Source organism: Argiope bruennichi, chromosome X2 (assembly GCF_947563725.1).
Source record: "Argiope bruennichi chromosome X2, qqArgBrue1.1, whole genome shotgun sequence".
NCBI classification, from domain to species: domain Eukaryota; kingdom Metazoa; phylum Arthropoda; class Arachnida; order Araneae; family Araneidae; genus Argiope; species Argiope bruennichi.
Window position 1 is genome coordinate 80,082,322 of NC_079163.1, and position 24,958 is coordinate 80,107,279.

General features: G+C 26.8%; 1 protein-coding gene across 3 annotated transcripts in view; it reads left to right on the top strand.

Moving 5' to 3' along the window:
* Positions 1 to 24,958, top strand: part of LOC129960178 (cAMP-dependent protein kinase catalytic subunit 1-like) — a 306,102-nt gene that overhangs the window by 221,936 nt on the left and 59,208 nt on the right. The window lies entirely within an intron of this gene.

Sequence of the window (24,958 nt, forward strand, 5' to 3'; positions counted from 1 at the left end):
CAGGTTCTAAAATTTAGATATATTGGAAGAGAATAAAAAAGTATTCATAAAAATTTCACATTGGTACTACGATCTATCTAGTTCGAGACCTGTTAAGTTAGTGCCTTATTATTTAGTTCTGATTATTACTGACTGTATGTTATTACCTTTTATGCATTGAAAGTTAAAACATGAATGAAATGAACTAAATAAAATTTTAATGTATATATTTTGCAAGCGTTACATGTCACTAAAAGAGACTTGTCTATACCCGACTGAGGTACATTTTTTGTATCATTTTATATTAATGCACCTAACAAAAAGCTATACTGTTTCGAAATTATTTTAGAAAATTGTAGTCGATTCAGTATATAGTAAATAAGAGGAAAATGATTTAAAAGAAACTTCTTATTCATCCACACCATTATTATATCGGAACATAGACATCCTTTGTTGTCCGGGAGACATCTCTCTGTTCGCGCATTAGCAAGTGCTGTGAATATCTAAAGGTGAGTTATCTCTATTTTGAGCGACCCATTGGTCTGTCGCATGATTTCGGTCTGTATACGTCAGAAAGTACACAGCATATGAAGGTAAGTTTCATTTTTTTCAGGTGAGAGATATTTACATGCGTTGCATTTTCCTCTACTCTTCAAATGAAGAAACATCTTAGTGTTAATTCGCTTTTGTTAAGGTCCTTTATGTGCTTTATCATTTGTAGACTCCATCTTAGAGATATTCACTTGGCGGTATTTATGCTGTGATTTAGCACTTTTATGCTAAGAACTTAAATTTTAGGAAGTAATTTGTCTGATCATATAAATCGTATAGTAGAATTTAATTTATCTTTAAATAATTTAATTTTTTTGTCCAGACCTAAGGAATTCTTTACTCAAAAACTCATAGACCATTCTCTTGGGGCAATATCAAAAGTACACATATCAACACAGTACACCAACGAACACAAACACGTATAAAAATATAACTTAGTTTTTATTACACATTAAAATATTACGAACTTTGAAACGGTTAACATCAGACAAATATTGTAGATACCTGCAGATCAAACCAACTGATATTTAAGATTTTAATTTAATGCATACTCGCAATAAATTAGTATGCCTATAAAGGATTTATCTAACAATGCACGTTGAACAAAATCAACATTTTGATAATGGCGTGATACGTATCTCACTGCATATCTAATTATAATGTCTCATATTAGTAAAGTACCATTACATCACCTGTTTCATTATCTACAATTAATTTCTTAATTTAGTAGCATTGCGCAGAACTTAACTCCATAGTCCTCGTAATCAAGTGGAACTCCACTTACAAATAAGATATATTCTCTCGGGAGGATCCCAAATAGTGTTATCTCTTTGCGATCCAAATCACTGAAAAAAAGTTAATTAAGGTACCAAACACTATTGGCTTGAGTTGACTCGCTGGAATCCCCAGTTTTTATTCTGGTTTCTCACTTTCTTTGAATTTTTGGGATACACACTATCTATGAGCCCTTTCAGTAGAAGCTGCTAACGTGACATTACAAGCGTTTTCAGGTTTCGTTCATGCCGCAATCAGGAGGGCGGGGGGGGGGGATTTGCCCCTAATATCACCTCGTTTGCTTGCCCCAGCTTCTCACACCTTGCCATCACATAATACCAGCAACCATTCCAAAGCACCCAGGGATGGAGAGGTGATTCCTTCTCTTTAAGTGATACGTCGTCGCACTCAGTCATTAGACTGGGTGGTAAAGGCGTGTGACTGGGTGGTCAAATTATTTTTTTAGATTCGCATCACAGTATTTTTTTTTATTTTTTATTTATGACTTGAAAGTTCAAGCTTTTTAATGTCTTAATCAATTTTTATATCTTCTATAATTTAATAAGAATATCAGTATAACAAATGAATCAAATCGGTTTAGACTGATATTTTTATTTCATTAGATAAGCTTTGACATATATTTAGCGTTTGGGTAAAGCTCAAAGAAAAGAGCGATTTCTGGTTTCGAATTAGGTTTCAAAAACCAGAACTATGCAAAATTATGTTAAGTCATTTATTTTACTTATAAAAGAATACGTGATCTATTATTTATGTTACAAAACAGTAAATTTTTTTTAGCATTAGGAGTCAGTATTATTCAAACATTGTATATATTCAGAAACAAGATAAAAGTGTAATGGAAAGAAATAATAGCGTTTTCCATTTATATTTTGTTTTACAAAGAGAATGATTGTGCAGGATGTTTCAAAACTTGATAAGGGTGGTAAAATGCATCAGTAGACAATCACTGATCTCAAACAATGCATTATCATAAGCCATGAGATGAAGCGTTAGATATAATAATTCCTGCGTCCCTAATTCAGGAAATTCTGTAATGACAGAGAAGTAATGAAAGAAGAACTCAGAATTTAAGAAATATGTTGTTTAGAAAAAATGGCCAAGAATGAAGCACTTTTTACACAATTGACATGACGTGAAACGAGACTGCACGAGAAAAATCGACCAGATATTTCTTGTATAACAAATACAATGACAAAAATCAAAATTATTTGATCTCATCAGACTCTACGGTAGAGTCTTCAAAAAACAGACTGTTTATAGGACTCTACAGATTGGGAAATGTTCAAGCTTTCACCGCTTCAGTTGCGTCCACGCAATGCTTAGTGATTTTTGCTTATATACATGTGTTTTATCACCTCATAAAATTTGTACCAAAAGTTTTAAAAACATACCCTGCTTACATACTAAAAACATAAAATTTGATTTAACATGACAAATGTAAAAGCACGTTTTCTCATCTAATTTTTCTTTTTAAATCGGGTTTTAGTTTTAAACTGAAAAAGGAATGAAACAAATAATTCTGATAATTCGAGTAATGCTATTTTTTTTCCTCTTAATCTAACGTCAGACTTAAAAAAGGGCTTGGAGCATGAGAATTGAATGGCTTTGTGTTACTATAAAGATAACGAAAGAATTAAAGAGCATTAAAGAAACGTCAATATTGTTTTAAGGATTAATAACTTTTGAGAATCTTTTTTACTTCTTTAGGAAACGGAGAAATACTCAACAATAAGTTAAAAATATTTAAAATAATCCCTTTCCCAAACATATCTGCTCTGCCGTTGTAACAATCATTATATCAGGCTTTGGACTGTCTTGAGGAAAGAAAAACAGATTTAAAATTGAATATTTAGAAAAGTCACAAAAATATATGAATTTATAAGCAGTAATATAATAAAATAAGTGAATGAAACAAATCTTTTTCATTACTCATATAGGAGAAATATATTTTAATGTACTGTCCTCTTGAAGACATATGATTTGTCGAAAAAGAAGACAAATAGCATAAAAAAAAATACTTTATTATACTTTGCGCCAGTGGTGATAGTCTACAGTATCTAAGCATCCCGATCTATCTATCTATCTAGTTCTATATATAGAAATAGATAGATAGATATTGGTATAGATAAATATAAAGAACTTACTAATTATCCATTTTAAATGTTCTGTGTTTATGTTTTGTTAATATCTAATTTAGTGTTAATGCTAAATATTTCAAATGCTCTCATCTATAATATCCATTCAAGAACTATGAATTGTACATAAAATATTTGTTTGATACAAAAATACAATTAAATGCATTTTGGAAATAAGTTGTAGAAAGCCATGAAAAGATCTGATCTATATATTCACCCACCTTATAATTTCATTTATATCTTCCACATTTATATCTATATCCCAATATTTTCTTAAGACTAAAAATATTTAATTCAGCTATGTTTTATCATTTGAATCTGTGAAAATCAGATACTCCACATATTAGCAATAACATTTACATTCATCATTTAAAATTTACTTCATCGCTGTATTTCTGTAAATTCAGCACGTACAGCATGCTGGGGTTCTTGCGTCAAAAATTCAAAATATATAAATTGGCATTTGCAGATGGCAATGTTACTAACATTAACGTTTATTCTATCACACCGGATTTTTGAAATTGTTCTCTTTGTAACCTCATCTGCTTTAAAAAAAATACGTGACTTTAAATATGCATATAAATATGTGTGACTATGCATTTTTTATTTATGCTCTCCGGTTTAATTTTATCCCACGCAGTCACAATGAGGATATATTTAACAGAAAAAGTGAACAGCTTGTTTGTTTCCATTTCTAAGACACATTCTAAATTTTAGCTGCTTTTGTTGCGTTTATTTTTTAAATATTTTGGCCAAAATTAGCCAAAAGTTTTTATCTTATTTATTTATTAGAGTGCAACAATGTTATGAAACCAAGCAGAAATTTTTGTCTGATCAAAGGGTTTTTGTAATTTTTTTTTAAATTTACGATGAGCTACAGACATAAAAGAATTAGTATAACTATATTAGAATTTATTAAATTTCTTTAAGAAACTTTTTTTTAATATTTTTAACCATTGTGAGCTTTATTATAGATTTCTGAAACTATTTAAAAATATTACACAAAATATAATAGAGTAAAGAGAAAAGAGTAGAGCTGTGAAAATTAGGCAGAAATTTAACTCAGCCCATAAGGGTTACTTAATTTTCGTGAAATTTTAATAAATTGTTATGATAAAAAAATAAGTGTAATGAATATTAGAATGTATTAAATTTTTATGTCAAAAAATTGAAACATATTAAGTAACATGTCACATAAAAAATGAAGGAAAATCATAATTATAAAGCATAGATATCAATGCCAAAATGTCAGGTTAAGAAAGGAGGCAGCTGCTAAACATTAAAATTTCATTTATTCATTTAGAAATTTACTTGGTTTTTAATTATACAATTTTAAGAGCCATAAGAGAAAATATGTAAATGAATAATGTGCTAACTGATTTTATTTTTAATAAATTTGTTGATTCATTTGATGGGATTTATTTTGATTTAATAAATTTTGGAAAGCAGGAGTTTCTTTGATGTTTCTATATTTAGTTTTTCTTTCAAAATGTAAATTGTATCTCAAAAAACCATAAAAATTATGAATAATTAAATTTGTCTGAAGAAATCCTTGTGATAATAGTGTAGAGTTTAAAATTTTTTGTAAATATTTAGCATAAACTAAATATTAATATAGATTTTATTTTATTAATATTTAATTATATTATTAATTTCTGATTAGAAAGACTCAAATTTAATTTTCTTCATTAATTGCTGCCATTTTCTTTTGTCCATATATTTTATTTTGATCTGCAGGTGAAAATTGCAATATTACCAAAAAAGAACGATTAATATTTCGGCAGCATCCCTCTCGCAGTTTGTAAAATAAGAAACACATTATTTAAAATTTACTCCGTTCCATTATTTACATTGTTGATGTATTAATTTATAGACATCTGCAACCAGTTCGAAACTTTGCAAATCAGAAACGAATACTTAAAGGGAAACCAATAACTTACAAATAAAGTCTTGATAATAAGTGTTCAAGTCTTTTAATTAAATTATGTAAAATATAGTTGAGAATTAAAGTAAAATTATTTCTAAAATTCAGTAATGCATGAATGCTTTTTTATTAATGAAGAATTTCAAAACATGCTGTTTACCATATCTTTTATCAGGAAGTCTAAGAACGAAAGAGGTGGTGTTCGTTTGGTTATTTTCATTTTGAGACCCACATTAAGCAAGATAACATTCCAGAATGTTCTTAAAGCCATATTAAAAGAAATAATCAAAATATTTTAAATTATAACGTTTAACTGTGAAATATCATTCCTACTTATAACATAAATGAATAATATATGACTTGGAGTTGCAAGCTTTTCCTTTAGAAATTACATGATTTTTTTACTCTTTGTGGCTGTTTATTTATTCAAATAATTTCAAATTTCGTTATTTTTGGATGACCTACATAAAATTATAATTATTAGCTAAACAAAATTTGACATGTTATCGTTGTCACTCTTAGATATTCTTTTCGAAAATCACAAAATACTGTAGACTTGAGTTTTTATGCATCGCTGATTTCACAAACGTGTCATTTCTAGAAATTGTTGGATCCTACACAATCTATCAATATTTTATTCTATTCTATGGATTGAAAATGCATTTTTCTTCTATTGCGTGCTTTCTTTACCACATCTTTCATTTTTTCTCCAACCGAAACACTTGAAAAAGATCTTCGAGGAGAAAACATACGATAAGGTCTCCTGTATGCACTGCACGATCCCAAAATCGATTTAGGTTCAAGATTTATGGACTTTCTTCTTAAGAGCTCATGGGCTGCAGAAAAAAACATCTAAAGACATGACCTTTCAGAGTTTCTTGAATACAGAGAAGAATCTTTTCTTCTGGATAAAAAAAATAAATGTTGCAAACAGCACAAATCAAAAACTTCGTTCAAATATCAGGCAATAAGCAGAAGTTCTTTATTATTCCAAGACTTCAATTTTAAAAAGGTCATGCGATAGTTGAAGTAATTCAGTCTCTTGAGAAGTAAACCTATATGCTTGTTAGCTAGCATTAATAAACTAAAAATGAATATTTATCCAATTACTATTCTAAAATTTAAGATATTCTTTAATTACTTTTATAAATAAAATTAATTCATTACTTTATAAATCAGTTGTCAAATAAGTTGGACCTCTTAATGTTAATTTCTTATTTTCTCGAATTCTTAAATCTTCAGATTTCTAGATCTTTAGAAATTTTGGGGTTTTGAGATAAAATCTGACCTAAGAGATTTTGAACTGTGTTCTCTTAATCATCATGACAGAACTGCTTTCTGTTTTCTTTGGTATGTTATGCATTTAAAAGAGGAACAAAATGCGAAAAACAAAAGGAAAGAAACAAAATGTGGCTCAATCCTTTCACATAAAGGTTTTAATTCATTTATCTCTGTTAATCCAAAGTATGTTTTAATAGTGGATTTCTTGGGATTCAATAATATACTTAATTGCGGTGAAGCAGTACTTTCCTTTCTTTATCCTTTTAGGGACTAATTCGATATTAATATTAATGAAATACTTAAATTTTTCACATTAATGTACAGTATTGTGAAAAACTTGTTGTCACTGAAAAACTTGTTGAGAAATTTAAGATTTCAAGGCACTAGAAAAACTTGTTTATGTTTACCGGATTGTGATGAAGTTTTACGCTAAGCATCACACTTGTTATAATGAGTAGGTATATGGAATGTCTTTCACCATAATTGTTTTTGAACTTCATAAGGATTTTATTGTGCAAGATATGTTCATCAGAAAAGAAATCAAGGTCGTCAAAAATAAATCTTAAACTTTGAGGAGCGAGCGTTATAGGAGATAGAGCGTAGAAACGGCTCTGCTATTATGGTGACAATTATGGCAGTGAATTATATATATATATATATATATATAGAGAGAGAGAGAGAGCGCTTCAAGTAAAGTGTAAGTGATAATATCATGTAAAGTTCAAATCACAACCTTTCTTTAAAGAAATACGACAAAAAAAGATTTGAATTTCGACTCAAAGAATTTCTTTTAACAGAAGTTATTTATTCGAAAACTTTCAAAATTTATAACAATCAAAAATTTCAGCAAATATTTGCATACGTGTAATGACACCAAACATCTTTTAATCTAAATAGCCAAAAATTTAAATATACGAAATTCTGAGTTAATGTTACTTAACGGTTTAAATTTTATTATGAAGTTGCAATGTCGTGCATTCCATCGAAGTACTAAAACATTGCATCGGCTTTCGTTTATAGTATAGAGTAATTCATTCAGCTTTAGTCTGTTTGCAGTTAGATCTGCTTTATGCGTTCAAAATATTATCTGTAAATTTTGTGCAGAATTTCTGTGCATTCAAATTTGTATGTTTAGAGATATAGCACATTTTACTGACAATAACATAATTTTTCAAATCACCACTAGCATAGAGTAGAAATCTGATCACCGTATTTTAAAGGAAAATTAATTTGTTTTACTTGATCACCTCAATTCCTTACAAAGCTTTAAATATATTCACTTACAAAGAATTACAATGAATAATCATTCAAAGAAAGATAGAAAATGAAGACAATAACTTATTGTTATAGATATGTAATTATATTTGTATTGAAACTTTCGATGATACTAAAAATTGTTCGAAGGAAATAAATGATGACTGTAATATTAGCCTTATAAGGAAGAAAATCTTAGATAACATTAAAACAATTGCATCTGAAAAAAAAAAAAAAAAAAGAAGAAGAAGAAGAAGAATGTGTTAATGACATCTCAGAACATTATCTTTTCTTTAAATAGAAGAATTTTATAAAATCCGCCAAAAAGTGGTTAGAAATAACAAAGCAAATCAAAATATCTAAAGTTGAATTTTTGGCTGAATTTTTATGAAGATACTGGTATTACTTCGCTCAAATTAAATCAAATATCTCCAGTTCAATATTAGTTCCTACCACTGTATCCTATATACTACTTACTATAGATTACAAAGTCCATAAAAGACTTGCGTTTTGTGTATCGACAGATGCCGGATTTATTCTTGGAGTGCTTTGCTTTTCTCTCAGGATAAATATCAGTCTTTTAATATTGGAAGAAGCGAAAATAATCCTTCCAATGTAACTTCCCCTTCGGGGGTGTTTTCCCTCAATAGACTAATTATCTGTACAATAAGTTCAGAAAGCATATAAAGATAAGAAAATCTTTCTTTCTGGATGTCAAGCGAAGAAAAACATTGAACTTTGGCCTTTACTTGATATAAACGGTTTGGGCTATTCAGAATTGCATTGGGGAAGGAGGGCGATAATAGGTTTCCACCTGTAATTTTTGCTAAAAACAACTTACGAATTTTATTTTTTCGATGAGTAATTACAATTTTGTCGTAAAGTACAATTGTATTAAGGTAACCATAAAATTCGAGTGAGTAAAATCTTCACTTTTTTTGTATATATGTTAACATTCTGCCATTTCAAAAATGTTATCCGGCTGAAACTAGAAACCATAATTTACATTAGATTTCTTTATAGTTTTATTTTATGAAATCAATTTCAATGCTGTATAAATTCAAATTTCTTTTCAGATAAAAAAAAAGTCTCTGAAATCTTAAACTTCTATAGAAATTGTCTCAGCTTTAATCTCATCTCTCTCTCTAACACACACACACACACACACTTTTTTTTTTTAATAATAAAGTAAGTACTTCAGTTCCTTTAAATATTATGATTTTCAATTAATGCATCTAACATTTTATCTTTAGACATTACTTAACTTCTTTTTAGTTTTGTTCTACATTGTTCTAGACTGTCTAAATACAGAATGTCATACAATTAAAAAAAAATATGCTATTGAAAAATTTTTTACCATTATAATTAACAAAAAAAATGCCGTTGTTTCATCAAATAATTTTTTTTTATTTTATTCAAGCAGTGTTAAAGTTTACTTGTTACGGAAAGGTTACTTGTTGTTACAAGGTTGTTGCTAAAGCTTACTTACTTGTTAAGGAAAGGTTACTCACTGGTTAGTTACTGATCTATAGTGAAACTTTAATCCTTATGGAAAACTGTAGAAAGATAACTGATTCCTAAATGAGATCAGCTCGCAATTTTTTGAAACATTTGCAGAAAATTAAATCGGTTGAAGATTTGTGTGGAAAAAGCTCATAAAGAAGAATAGCTCCTTACTCCAAAACATTTGCTTTGAAAAGTACAGGATACAGTGAACAAAGAGAGGATTTATTTGTTTATAAAAGCAATTTCATGTTGCTTTATGTTGTAAATTTCTGGGCTGTTAATCATTTATTTTTCTTTTTATTAAATCATTATAGCGAATCAGTTTTTTTAATTTGAATGCTTGTTGCTCTACATCATTTTTTTTTCATACGCTTATAACTTTTCAAAAAATTCTGGTCTCTTACCCTTATATTTTATAGAAAAACTTCATTTATTAAAACGTACGATAAGAGTTACGAATTAACATGTTCATTACCATGATTCACGCCTATGATTAGGATATTCTATCTAATTAACATTCATTACCATGATTCACTCCTTCAAAATCCCTTTTTCAAAAATTCTTGTCTCTTACCCTTATATTTTGTTGAAAAACTGCATTTATTAGAACATAGGATAAGAGTTACGAGTTTACATGTTTATTACCATGATTCACGACTATGATTAGGATATTCTATCTAATTAACAGGTTCATTACCAAGACTCACGCCTTCAAAATCCCCTTTTCAAAAAACTCTTGTCTCTTACCCTTATATTTTGTAGAAAAACTGCATTTATAAGACCATACGATAACAGATATTTCATTACTAAAATGTAGAAGTTGTACACCCTTAACTATAACCTTCAATGCATTAATTATAAAACCTTAATCTTAAGAGTTGTTATACTAATTCCGAAATTCATCAAAATATTTCATTCTGTTTCAATTATAAAAAAATAAGAAAATGAACCTTTCTTCAATTCATAGCATTTTCCTTAAAAAGGAAGATTATAATTTAATTGCATGTAATAAATATTTATGTGCTTGAACATATGTATGAAAATGAAAAACATGGTCCCAGTTCTAAACACATTTAGGCTGATAAATATGTAAGGCTAATTAAATGTAATCAAGCATATTAATTAGTCACATAAATATCATCATGTATGAGGTGAATCATCTTTCTGATTTGTTGAGTGTTACGATCTATAAAATTATAACAGGAAACCCCAAAAACCTAATTAAGCGTTCCAAAGAGAAATAAACCAAGAAGGTAATTTGTCTTCTTGATTTCATTATAGGATCCCCTTCCACACTTAAATAATTCATGTATGATTCCATTGTAAAATCTACAACACGATTTTGTTTTTATGAATAAAAAAAAATTAAAATTTGAATGTGGCGCATTTGAAATTTAACCTTAAAATATAATTTTTTCAATTAGATCGTTTTTCATTTTTGAATAATATATGAATGTCTGCAAATAAGATCTCATGCAGTTGTATTCTTGGTACTCTGCATCCCTAGATTTTCTCTTATATGGTGGTCCAACCCGTCTTTTTTTTATATTATTTGACCGGGGAAAATTAAACTCTGCTGCATAAAGTAATGATAGTCGAATTTTAAACTGCTGCTGCTATCACTGTGTAAACACAGAAAAGAAATTACGAAGGAAGTTGCTTTTAAAAACTTGGCCGAATTCTCACTCCCTCTTTGTTCCTGTCTGAGCTTCAGACGAATGTGATGATTATTCTGCTTCATCAATTCAGCGAGTAGGAGCAGATACAAGAGCGTAGTAGCAGTTGCGCCGGCGCGCAACCTCTCCTCCTTGTCCCATAATAGGTCAGATAACTGGCAGCCATTTTGCTAGTTGAGTATATGTACGAGCACTAAAGAGTACCGTATATATATATAAATTTATTAAAACTTTTACCACAGATAAAAAATCTGAGGTCAAAATTTATCAAAACAACTTAGCGGAAGCTTATGCGTATCATCTTATTGTACATCTCTCAGTAGTAGTTGTGTGAGAAAACCCACTGTTGTAAAAATTTATAAAGTGCTGTGCGGAAGAATACAATATTTCTAGCTCTAGCGTTTCCGTCCCGAGTTGGTGGGATTTGATATTTCGAGATGGCTGTTTCGGTAATGTGTACTAATGTCTGCTAGTTAAAAATATTGTTATTTACACATCGTCAGTAAAAATTGTAAGAAATTTTCCCGGAAACATTTAAGGATATTTCTGTTCAATCTTACGAATATGGGAAATACTGCAACTGCTAAAAAAGGAGATCCAGCTGAGAATGGTAAGCGATATTAGTTAGTGCTTTACATTGAGATTTAGTGTGTTTCTCTTTGGAAAACTAAAAAATGTTCTTGGCAGTTTTACTAACTCTTACTAATTGTAAACTAAACTATTAATCTTGAAATCCACATGTTTTCCGATTAACTATCTGAATTTGCATGGCATACTTCTTGAATGAATATTTTCTTCTTTTCCTCGGCTTTAGTTCTCTGTTTTAAAGAAGGTTAATTAACTCTTGCAAACAGAACAGAATTCATTTCTGTTATGAAAAATAAAAAATAAAATCATGACGATCTTGCGAATTGTCAACTAACTAAATTTTACAATTGATTTCGATCGTCGAGAAATACAGCTGTTTATTTTCTTGGTTATAGCGTAAATAATTGTTTACTCATTCATTAAAAAATGTATATCTTGTATTAATAGTTTTTAATTGTTCATTGGTTTTAAACCATTTTACTAGTATTAATTTCAGAACAGCTGATTGTCACGTAATGACAGTAACAATGGTTTATGCTGTTTATTTAAAAAAAAAAAAAAAAAACTATTTACATGCTGCATGAGAACATGATAGGAATCATTCTTTGATTATGATTTACATTGATGTGAGAATTTATTTATTAATTCGATCGATTTATAATTTTAGATTTTATCTATAGATTATTAGTTTTAAATTATCCGTTTATTTACTTAACAATCGCGTTTTAAAGAAATTGATCTTTGTTTAAGTACTTTATTAATTGGTTCGCTGTTCTTACAGAATTGAATTTGAGGGAATATTTATATATAATATAGTATAAAATGTCTTAATTGTTCATACACATACATTAGATTTCAGATATTATCATTTCTTCAAATTTTTAATTGTGGAAATGAGTGAATGTATTTTAAAATCCATTTTTTATATTTTGGGGGTAATTATTAAAAGTGTATTTCCTTGTTATATTGCTATTTTGAAATTTTTTATAGTGAAAGGATTTTTTTTAATTAAGTTTTTTTTGTGTCTGAAATTTATTATTGGGCAATCAGAAATTTCTGTAATTAATCCCTCAAAAGATATAGTTTTGATTTTATGATAAAAATTAATGTTTTAATTATTTGGTTGATTTTGAAAGTATGAAATTCAAAGAAATACTGCTCTTTTCAGAGTAATTCTTTCTTTTTTTCAAAATAATTATAAATAAAATAATAAGGGAAGAATTATTTATATTTGATCTTTAAACTGTTTTCCCCTGCAGGTGAGATTATAAAAATATGATCTATAGAAAATGAGTTTTTTTATTAAAAAATTTCAGATTCTAAATACACATTTCTTAATAAAATAGAATTTTTCTAAAAATATGTCATAGTTTTTTAAATAAATAAAATTTGAACTATTTAAAGGTACTAGAAATGATGGGACTAAAGTGAAATGCATAATTGCATTCAAGATTTTTTAGTTGTCTGATTATTAATGTATCATTTTTGATAATAATTTCATTCAGTGTGTTGATTCTTAATAACATTCGTTGCTTTTTTAATTTTTCAAAGTCAATTAGGTATAAATATAATTAAGTGAAATTCTCTGGAAATATCTAATAAATAGTTACAATTTGTATTTTATAAGACTAAATTTGAATTTTAGATTGTTATATACATTTCTATATGTAGATGTGCAAAATACAGTCCCTTTTTTTATTTAAAATTTAAAAAGTTTTAATGTTTACGAGTAAAGTAGTGCAAAGTTGGTAACAAGAATTCATTAAATTGAACACTGCCCTTTTATAAGCTAGAAACAAAAAGTCCTTTATAAATGATATATGACTGAGGATGTGTATTTTAGAACCTTAGAATATGTTTTGTTTCAAATTACTATTAAAATATTTAAGCACTGTATTAATATTTTGATTTCATTCTATATACATTTCTGCTTAATATCTTAACTGTTAAGAACGTAGAATACTTGGAACATATTTTACAAAATATCTCCTCTTATATTTTTTGACTCGTTGTATATTGTTTTATATTAAGAAGCTCTTGAAATAACTATAATATATTAGTAATATAAACAAATATGAAAAAGTGAATTGAAAAGTATTTTTCTTTTATATAATTTTATCAAACTAGAAAATACTTTCTGTTTTCTTATTAACTTTGTATATAGTTCAGTGGTTTTTTTTTAAACTTTAATATTTAAATATAATGTATTAAACTCGTAATATTTTCTAATTATTTTTATTTATTAGTGACTTCTAAATTATAAATCGTATGCTAAAATTATAAAAGTCAGTAATTTTTTTTTCTTCTATTTCTTATGCTGTAGCTATCTTCTTACTGTATTATATTGTTCACATATGATTTTTTGAAGTGTTTAATTTATTATTACAGTTTTGATTTTTACTGCTTACAGTTTTCTTACTGTCTTTCAAGCGATCTGGTTTAGTATATAATTATTCTTTTTCTAGCAGTGAAATGTTAAATATTTATAGATAACGAGCTTAGAAAGGGATGTCACCTATTTTTTTGGTTATAAAATTGAATAGTTCATAAATTTATTCATGTTAATTTTCAATAATTGGGTTACAAAATAACAACCAAGACTTAATTGGAAAATCTTTCTGCATTAAAGATTAGCCTTTTAGTTCATTTGAATAATGTTTTAGACTCTTAATTTCTGTCTTGAAAGTAAATGATATGCAAAAAACATTGCATGAAGAATTGTTAAAAGTTTTTCTATGTGTTCAGGGTTGGCCCATATGGCTTATATTAATTCTGGCATCAAGTTTATATCTCTAAGAATATAAAATGGATGGTTATTAAAAACAAATTTAATATGCATGGCTGAAAGATAAGTTTAATATGCATGAAGAAGAAAAAAAAGTTTTTACTAAAATAGTCAATGTATTTTAATAGAAAATCTTGATAATTCTAAATAGTTTAGTGAATCTGACAAACATGTTTTGAAAATTCTGATCGAGATTACCTTTGTTATAGAAATTCAACGTTCAGAGCATTTGAATTTCTTTCCCACTTTAAATATTTTTTAGTTCTTATTATTAGAGTTTTTATTTTTGTAATATTTTACATTATCTTTGTATTATAGTTCATACTCGAATAAATATCTCCTTTAGCTCTAGGTTTCCTTAAATTTAACATTAATTTGTTTTATAACAATCTGTTGCATTTGCTGTAAATTTGGATTCCAACTTTTGTGCTTGAGGGATGTTTCTGAATGTACTTCATAACTTTTTTGTTAACTTTTAAAATTAATGAAGATGCAGAAGCAGTTTTAATACGTTAAATATTCATTCTATGCTAATCAGTATAACTTTAGTTAATTATTTTTTTATTAATATATTGAAGAAAGTGATATTGCCAAAACTCTTGCTTTAGTAAATAATGATGATCCTCTTCAAAAAAAAAAAAAAAAAAAAAAAAAGGCATTTTTAATGCAAGTATTAATTTTTTTACATTTAAAATTATTTCATAAAAATATTTATCATAACTTGGTTTCCACCTCAACATTGAGTGTGAAATATATTTTTTAAATGAATTTAATTTTATGAATTCACGAAGTAGTAAGTAATGAGTAAAACAATATTGTTTCATTTGGATGTAATTGTTTTTATTATTATTTATTAAATTCTTTTAACCTATATAATTCAAATTTATAGTAGAAAAATTTTGTTATTTTTTAGCTAAGACAATTAGTCACCACTATTAAAAAAAACTTTTAACATAAAATTAGTATTTCCACTACACATACTTTCCCTTACTGTTTATCTTCAAAGAAATTTAAGAGACCTTTTTTGAATAATTTATGCTTAAAGAATATTTAAAAAAAAAAAAAAAAATCTCAGCTTGAGACTTTTCTCTTTTTTTATACTATTATGAAAATATTACTTTATGTAAGAAGAAATATATACTGTTCACACTCATCGTTTAATATATTTTGAATGTATAAGTTATATTTCAATGTTTGAGAATAAATAAATCTGAAAATGAGAAGAAATCTTATATTCATTAATGCAGAATAATGCAGAGATTTTGATTATTAATTGATTTCAGCATTTGTTGGCTTTTTAAATACACATTATTCTGTCATAAGAAGGATCCTTAATTGTTCAAATGTACTTGTAGCTTCTGACGAATACATTAACCGACAGAATTGATGTTTCTCTGCTAGACCTATTATTGTTTTAGCAACACAATGACATTCCAAATCATAATTCACAAAGCTTTTTGTTAGACATTTTTGGAAATAAGGTAATCAGTTCTGATGTTTACTTAAAAAAAATCCTTTATGATCACTCAACCAAAGCCTTGTGAATTTCTTGCAAGATTATCAGTAAAGGAAAGTATATGTAGTAAAAATAAAAATTTTAAAACTTTTTTTAAATAGGGGGTGGCTTATTGCCTTAGCTAAAAATAATGTAATTGAAGTTATACTATAAATATGAATTACATAGTTAAAGGAGTTTAATAAATAATTTTAAAAACCATTACATCCAAATGAAACAATATTGTTTGAAACTGTTCTACATTATTTTAATATAAATTAGTTTAATCTTTTTTATTTTTTAAAAATTTGAAGTGCATTATTTTTTTGATATTGATGACAAATAATTTTTTATATATATATTTACGTACTTAATGCTATCAAGAAGAGAAAAGTCAACTAGGATTATTCCTTCTTTATATATTAATGAAAAAGCATATTTTAGTTATGCTTTACAATACTATTTAATTGACATTGTTGTAGAGAGTTTCATGTGTAAAATTGGTGATCAATAATATTGTCCCCTCCCCCTTGAAAAGACTAAGTAAAAATTAAATGTTTCAGTTTTTTTTTTTTTTTTTCCCCCATAAATTCAGTTTCAAGATTATTAGGCACTTTTTTTTTACATTATTATGATGATATAGAATTTTAGATAAGAAAATTCTATTATTTTTGAGAGCTCATTTTGGCAGTTTGTTTGATTTATCTAGTAATTATTTAAAGTATATATATATATATATATATATATATATATATATATATATATATATATATATATATATATATCAATCCTTCATTTCAAACTGATCACTTTTAATGTTTTTGTAATAAAGTACATTTAATGTTTATTTAAAAGTTCCAGGATTGGTTTTGAATCCTGCTTAAAAGAACTTTTTTATTTAAACTTTAAATAAAGTAATCAATTTTTATTTAAAGATAAAGTAAAACAAGTACATTCAAATGTTGCTATTTTTTCTTATAAATTTAATGATTGATACTGTTTATTTGAAATATGCAAAAAATAATAGCCATAATTAATTCATTTGTTCATGTATATTTTATTAATCTTTTACTAGCATTGAAGTTTAAGTTAGCTTGATAAATCCCCCCCCCCCCCCTAAAAAAAATGCCAACTTGTAAGGGCAGCTTTTTCTGACGTCTTAAATAATTTTTTTTTTTTTTGTATCACTATTTTTTTTTTTTTTTGCATTTATACTTTAGCATTAACATTGAACATGTTGATCAACATCATATTGTCTATTTAATCAATTTTCATTTTTATATCCATGGTTTTTATTTGAATTTATTTAAATTAATTAAAACTTTTTGACTTCAAAGCCTTGATTTCTGTGGGTGGTTTTAATATGTTTGTATAATATTTGGTGTAGTATATTATATTATGACAAACCTTTAATTAGACTAATAATTTCATCAAAATTACTTGATTAAAATCTGCTCTAAAAATAACTATCAACAGAGTTACTAATAAAGCAATAGATTGGGGAAAAAAATTTGGTTCTAGGATCATTATTGTTAAATAGTATGGAAATAGGTTTTTTTTTTTTTTCAAATGCATATTTTGATTTTATTCAGGTTACTCTTCATCAGATACCTTATATCAAACACTTTTTCATCATTAAGAATTATGAAGGTAATTTTGTTTTCTCCTTTGTAATAGATACTTTATTTAAATAATTATAAAGTTGAAATTTTTTAGTTTCAGTGGTGGTTTATCTTTTCTCAGTAGGTTTCTTTTTTCAAAAGTCTGTGTTACATTGTAAGAAACCATCTTTGATTTTTTATTTTTATTTTTATTATTATTATTGTGGGAAGTTTCTAATCTCAAAAATAAGTTTTTAGCAACAAGTTCAATATCATGCACTTCTAACTGCATTGCAGTCTGGTAGCCTCAAACAGCATCTCTATTTTTATAGTTATTTTATCATTCTTTTTCCTCCCCCCTTTTTTTATTGCTGATAATTTGTCACTTCAAGGACGAATTTTTTGTTTGATGTTTCATTTAAAGTTATGCATTATTCCAATTCAGCTTTAGTAGTAATAATCACAAGAGATATTTTAAAAGAGGAAATAAACAGATTATCAGTAATCATATTATTAAAAAAATGCTTTGTTTCAGTAAAAAATATTATTATATTAATTGCAGATTAATCATTTACACTTTAATTTAAAGCTAGGGTTAACATTTTTCGGCCGATTATTTCAAACGATTCTGTTTATTTTCTTAATGTTTTATGTATTTAAAATTAAACATTGTTAATTAATCGATCTATCAGATTCATTCTGAAGTATTTTTGAATTAAAATAACACAGAATAAAGGAAATTAAAAATTTCTAATCTGCACAGCGAAAAATTCAAGCATTTGCGTTACCGTAACAGGCATTGGAAATTCACGCATGTGCATTGTGTTCTGATTGTTGACAATATTATCAACGGATGATTCTTGATTTAAATTATTTTTAGGTTAGTTGCATGCTTTTGTAATTAAATTGTATTTATGTTAGTTATATATTTTTTGTATATGCTTATAATTTTAAGTACATCGTTTTTTAAGTACTTTTTTTTTAAACCTGTGTTCGACCGATTATTTTAAACGATTCGTTTTATTTTCTTAGTGTTTGGTGCATTTAAAATTAAACATTGTTAATGAATCGATCTGTTCATGATGAATTTCAGAAAATTTTGTTGACAAATTCTTGAGATATTACATAAATTAAGAAAGATATTCTTTAGTGCCCATAAAGTTTAAACGCTCAGTGACTCTGTTATCAGTAATAATATTATAAAAAAATGCTTTGTTTCAGTAAAATATAGTATGATATTAATTGCAGATTAATTCTTTCCACTTTAATTTAAAGCATAAATTCTACGGGAGCTAACAGAAAATGAGAGAGATAATATTACGTTATGACTGAAGGCCTTTATAATATTATGAGTGAATTACATGACTATCAAAATTTGAAGCTTTAAAATATTTGATGAAGAAGCTATTAAAGTAGGAATTACATAAAATATTTAATTATTAAAATTTTAACGAGCATTAAGATTGGCGAACCGGCTGGTCGCCAAAGGCGGCTAGTTATTCAATAAAAGAATCTTTCGTATCATTGGAAAGATACCCCCATCCCTCGTCCAATTATATATTGTTCTGCTGACTGAATTCAGTATTGTATCTATATTTTTTTTAATGGCTTTTGCTATATGTTAAAAATATATATATAAATTATATTTTTATATTCTGTAAAGAAATTATTTACAGAAAATAAACATATATGTTGGAGATTATTGATATATAATTGTTATTATTATGTAATATTACCAATTATAATATATTTATGGAGAAAATATTAATAATTGCTTAGTCAAGATATAAAAATTTATATTGCTTATATCTGAATTGTTTATTTAAGATTATTAAAATAATCGTTTCTCTTGAATACTAAAAATTATGAGAACCTGTATAATAACTATCATACTATAAAAAATAATGGGAACAGTCAATTTTTCCTTTGATTAAATATTATTATTCTAATATTTGTTAGTTTGATAGCAATATTACCCCTTTCTCATTATCTGTAGCTTGTTTCTAATCAAAAACACAAAGCAGTTTTTACTGTAACATTCTTCTGAAATTTAATGGGTAAATGTTGCTGAAATTGCATTTTAATATTTGTTTGGTTAATTGAAAGATTTATTTAATACTTGATCAAATTAAGCCCCCCTCCCCTCAAAAAATGCCCTAAATATTGAAATGGAAAGCTGCAATATTTCTGTGAAATTTTCATCTTAGACAAATTAAAAATTAATCCATATCAAAGTTATCATTCTATGGAAGGAAAAGTAATATAAACTGTAGTTGGTTTTAAATGTTTACTCACAATAGTTAATTTAATATTTATCTGAGCAATCTATAAAAGACTATACTAATTTTATTCATAATCAAAACCTAACTTATGAAATCATCAAAAATTTTATTTGCTTATTGTTAAGAATGTTTTTTTTTAATATTGTACATGCAGCATAAGTAAACCTATTCTGCATGATATGAAAATTAAAATAAATACATCTCTAGTAAAAATAATTTTTATTCTTTTACTAATTATCATTAAGTAAGAAGGTATTTATTTCATGCTATTTGAAATGCATTTTCAACCTGTTCTGTTATATATTTTTAAAATTCCTTGATATAAGTGCATAATTTTCTGTGCTCTATTTCAGTGAAATGAAAATAGAACTAATTCATTCTGTATTATTGAACACTGGTACTAGAGTATATGATTGATATTAAGCCACAGTGATTTGAATAGAACAAGTGTTTTTTTAGTTATTATTTTAAATTTTCATTTTGATGCTGAGATCATTGAAGATGGTTGCAGCATATTGGTCTGTAAGCCCTATCATTTTGACAACTGTGACTTGAAGATGATAGAAACTAAACCTAACAGTTGCAGCATGTAATATTATTAAATAATTTGAAGATTAAAAGATTTTCTTTATTTATATAAAATTAATTTAAATACGTGAAGTTAGAAATTACTAAATGAAAAAAAAAAGAGGGGGGGAGGCGCGGGCAGGTATAAGGATCTAGTGAAGTCGGGGTCGAACCAGAACCAAAAGGTTCGTAGATGGATTTGCTGCTTGGCCTCTGATGGGTTACTGGTTGAGGATAATTTGATGTCTTTTCAGTTTTGACTCATTAATATCTTACATTAGAATTCAGGCTGCTACAGGAGTTTTAATGGGAGGTAGATTATCATAGAAGTTTTTAGTTAATTTTTGAGTGAATTTCTTTAGAATGTGGTAGGTTAGTACTGTTCTTCACTTCTTTTGTACCACCTTGCATTCGTAGCTATTCGATTTTTTTTCTAGTATTTAGTTAGAATAGTTAGTTATTAACTAAAGGGCAGGAGTATTTGTATATTAAAAAATATTGCGCTCATAATGCCTTATCAAATTTTTCCCGAATTGAACATGTGATTTTGAATTTGGCGACGAACCTATTGCCAAAACAACATTATGGTCAAAATCGCACCTGACTGTGTGAATTTCCCTCACCTACAATTTATTGTGTTCTTTTTCAAGCTGATCGTGTTTCTGTTTTTTTTTTTAAAAATCCTGCCTTACCAATTGAAGTATGAATAAACTCGAAAAGTGAGTGGCAACCCTCATTCGTTCACGGTAATTGCGAACAATAAACGCGTATCTGACAAAGCCTTTAATTTGTTCAGGAATAATAAGGAAATGACAAATTAAAAATTTTCAGATGTCTATGATTTTTTTTTTTTCTAATGAAGCGAAACATTCTATATCTTTATAAAGTTTTTATTCAAAAATCAAATCGATCCGGCTACATTTCTTCGCAATAAAAATTGTTTAGTAACGATTTCTTGAAACTTACTTATATAAGGTCAAAAATGTAATTTTTTTATGAACCATATATTAAATTATTCAAAATTAATTAAAAGAATTATTAAATTATATTTTATTTATAAATTATTTAAATTTTACCATCTCTATTATTACTATGTATACTAATGGCTATAACTATATAAAATCTCAAGCGGTAATTAAGAAAAGTTGAATATCAGCGAGTTGGTGAGGTTTCAGTTCTTTTAATTTAAATAAATATTTTTTTCGTAAATGTTGTAGAATAGTTGCGAACATTATAAATAACTATATAACAGTGATAGGATTTTAATTTCAGAATTGTAATGCTAGAAATATTAGATCTGTATGGTCGAAGGATGGAATTGTTAATAAGCTTAACTATAAAGATATTTAAAGAACATTTTTATGCGTACATGGGATATGTAGTAGTAGTAGATATGTAAAAAAAAAAAAAAAATTGCACATCCGTTTGAATATATATATATATATTAAGATTTAATTTGGAACGTCTCAATATTATAAGTATTTGGTATCGATTTTCGAAGTCTTTTTAGTGGCCAATGTATTTTTCATCCTTTAGAAACTTTCCTTTTTGCTTATTTTACTTTATGTATGCTAATGAAAAGGTATGTACGTATAAAATTTAAATTACTCATTGTAATTGTATAATGTGGCAAATGTATTTTTTAAACTATTTGCTTTTGTTTAAAAGGTTTAATAAAAGGATCATCATTAAAATCTTATTAAATAATTTAATCTATGAGTGGTCAATCTGTTTGGATTTTGTTACTTTTTATATTCGCTAATGCTTAATGTTTATGTAATTTTTTTCTTTCTTTCTATTAATGCACTCTATATGGGGAATATTCGTTTGGGTGAACATGTCGTATTTTTTATAATAAAGTTGCTAGAATTCAATTCAATACTTTATTATTTACGTTCCATTGGGATAATTTTCGAATGTACTGGTGTGAGCATAATTATTTTAACAAATTTAATTGTATTAACTTTGGTGTTTGGATATGGTTTAAATTAGAAAATAACTTCTCATTTCCTCATATTAAAAGCAAACTATTTGCTTTTGAAAAAAAATGTTAAATCTTTTTAATTCTTTGTTTAAAATTACTAGTCTTTTCTCTAACAAATAACGAAATGCATGAAAAACAAGCAAGACTTTTCCTTCTTTTTTAATACTTGTATTTTTATTTTTATTAATACCTATTTTTTTGCATCTGATATATTTTGTTTTCATGATGGCATCTTCAGTTTAATGAAAAATCTTGTATCCTTGTTTTTTTAAAAGTAAAGTGGCAAAATTGTTTAGTCTTCGGGATACTGATTTTAAATCACTTGTGTTATGTTAAATGCATCTCCATTGATGTAACATTGCCTTTTATCTTTTTATTCAATCAAATACCAACAACAAGGTCATAGGGAATGCCAGACGCTTATCGAGGTATACAACTGAATGGTATCAAAGTTTAAGCACATGTTTTATTCTACACTTGAAAAATAAAAGAAAAAAAGAGCATTCATTGAATATTTACGGTTCTATAACATACACTTAAATACTGTTTTCTTTATGCACAGACAAGAACATTCTAAGATATCGCACTCAACTAATATTTCTAATTATAACTCTTCATTTAACAACTTTTCAGACATTTAAACCTACAAAGATAGTTTAAACTACCTTATTAAAAGTATATTTTACACTATTTCTCATTCTTTTAAAAGGAAAGAAACTAATTCAAATAAATTTGTAAGGGTAGTGCTGTTATTTATATACATTATTTTTGAAAAAATATCTATTTTTATTTTTATTATATTCCTGGCTGGGAATGTCATTGATTCGTTTAAATTCTTCTTTCTAAATTACATTTTAAAAGAAACTTTCGATTTGTAGTATTTATCTCTACAACTGCCAGTATGTGTTAATCGGATAAAAATCCTTTTATTTCCATCATGTTACTGTTACAAATACTTTCGTGCTTATCCTTTTATTGGCGATGTAATGGCACTTGACCCTAAATTTACAAATCCATTTCCATTCAATGGTAAATTTGCTAATAGACTTCTGTGCTGAAAGCCGATTAAAAAAATATCATTTGCGTAGCTGTTAAATAAATAAATTTGTGCGGATACTAATTCGTGAATAATAAAATGTTAAAACTGCAATAAGTGTTGAAATTGAAGTATTAAATTCATTGTTAAATAAATTAAAATATAATTTTTTTAATTAATATATTGAAATAATAATTGTTCATTTAATTAATTAAGTTATAATCCAACTGGCAGGTCCTGTAAAATAAATTTTTTAAATTGTATATTTATTTGGAGTTTATTACTTCCTTTGAATTTATCATAATTTTTAGATGTTGTAATTTTTTAAGTAAAGAAATCTTTAACTAACAATTTAAATTATTTTTCAGGAAATTTTACTTTATTCATTTTTTCCATTATGTGACATATCTATTAAATAATTAATAAAAACATAAATATTGGCAAATTTACTGAAATAAAAAAAGTAAGGTAAAATAAATCATTAACATGTTCATTAAGTTAAAAAATAGTTGAAATGTGAAGCTAAATTGACTATATTCTCCTTTGCTTGAGGTTACAAAGTGCCGAATCCGCTACTGCTTCCATTATTTTTATATCTGAGCTCTTTGCTCATTTATCTCTGAATGTTCTAAGCCAAATGCGCATGTCATATCCATTCTGCAGTTAGTTTTGCTATTTTTTCAGTATGCGCAGGTGTTTGTCACTCGAAAAATGGTCTTGATCATAATGAAGGAAGTGTGCCAAATTAAACAACATGCATAGAGGAGAAACAAATGACTTCCATGTTACTATAAATAAGCCGTTTGATCCATTCTTAGATGAATGCTTTATTATAGTGCAAATAGAATACCGAATGAATTAAAGATATTTCTGCTGTAGTAAGGAAAACAACGCACCGTTGAATTCGTCAAATAATTGATAGCTTTAAGGTCTTTGACAGTGTAATGGATTAACTGTTATTCTCATTTTTTCTTTTCTTTTAACATTGCCATAGTTATTTAATGAAAATTTTGATTTGCTCTTCTGTCTCTAAATTTATTTTAAATTATTAAAACATGACAGTAATTAGTAATAATTGTTAATGAGCTGTTGAATAATTTACGCCTGTTAACTTCAGTCACTGTTGACTTCTTATTCAAAACAAACTATGCGTTTATATGTAAAGAGTTTACTTTCCTTGGAAGGTCACTTTTCATCAATATATATTTTAAAGCTACCATGATCTTGGAAAATTATTCTTCCAAGGACAGTTAAATGATACCCGCATATTTTTTCAAGCATTTCGACTGCTTAAGAAACAGTTTTTTTTTTTTTTTTTTTTTGCTTACAAAATTTCATAGAAATTGATTATAAAGGACTTAAAATTGAGATTTTAAATTTATGCGTATGAATTGCCTGAAATAATTTTTCATCCTATGATACATTCTTACCGATTTAATAAATGAGACGACTAATCAGCGTAGTAGAAACCTGCTTAGATGCTGCCCTCGTCGTTTGATGTGTTTTGAAAGAAACCAA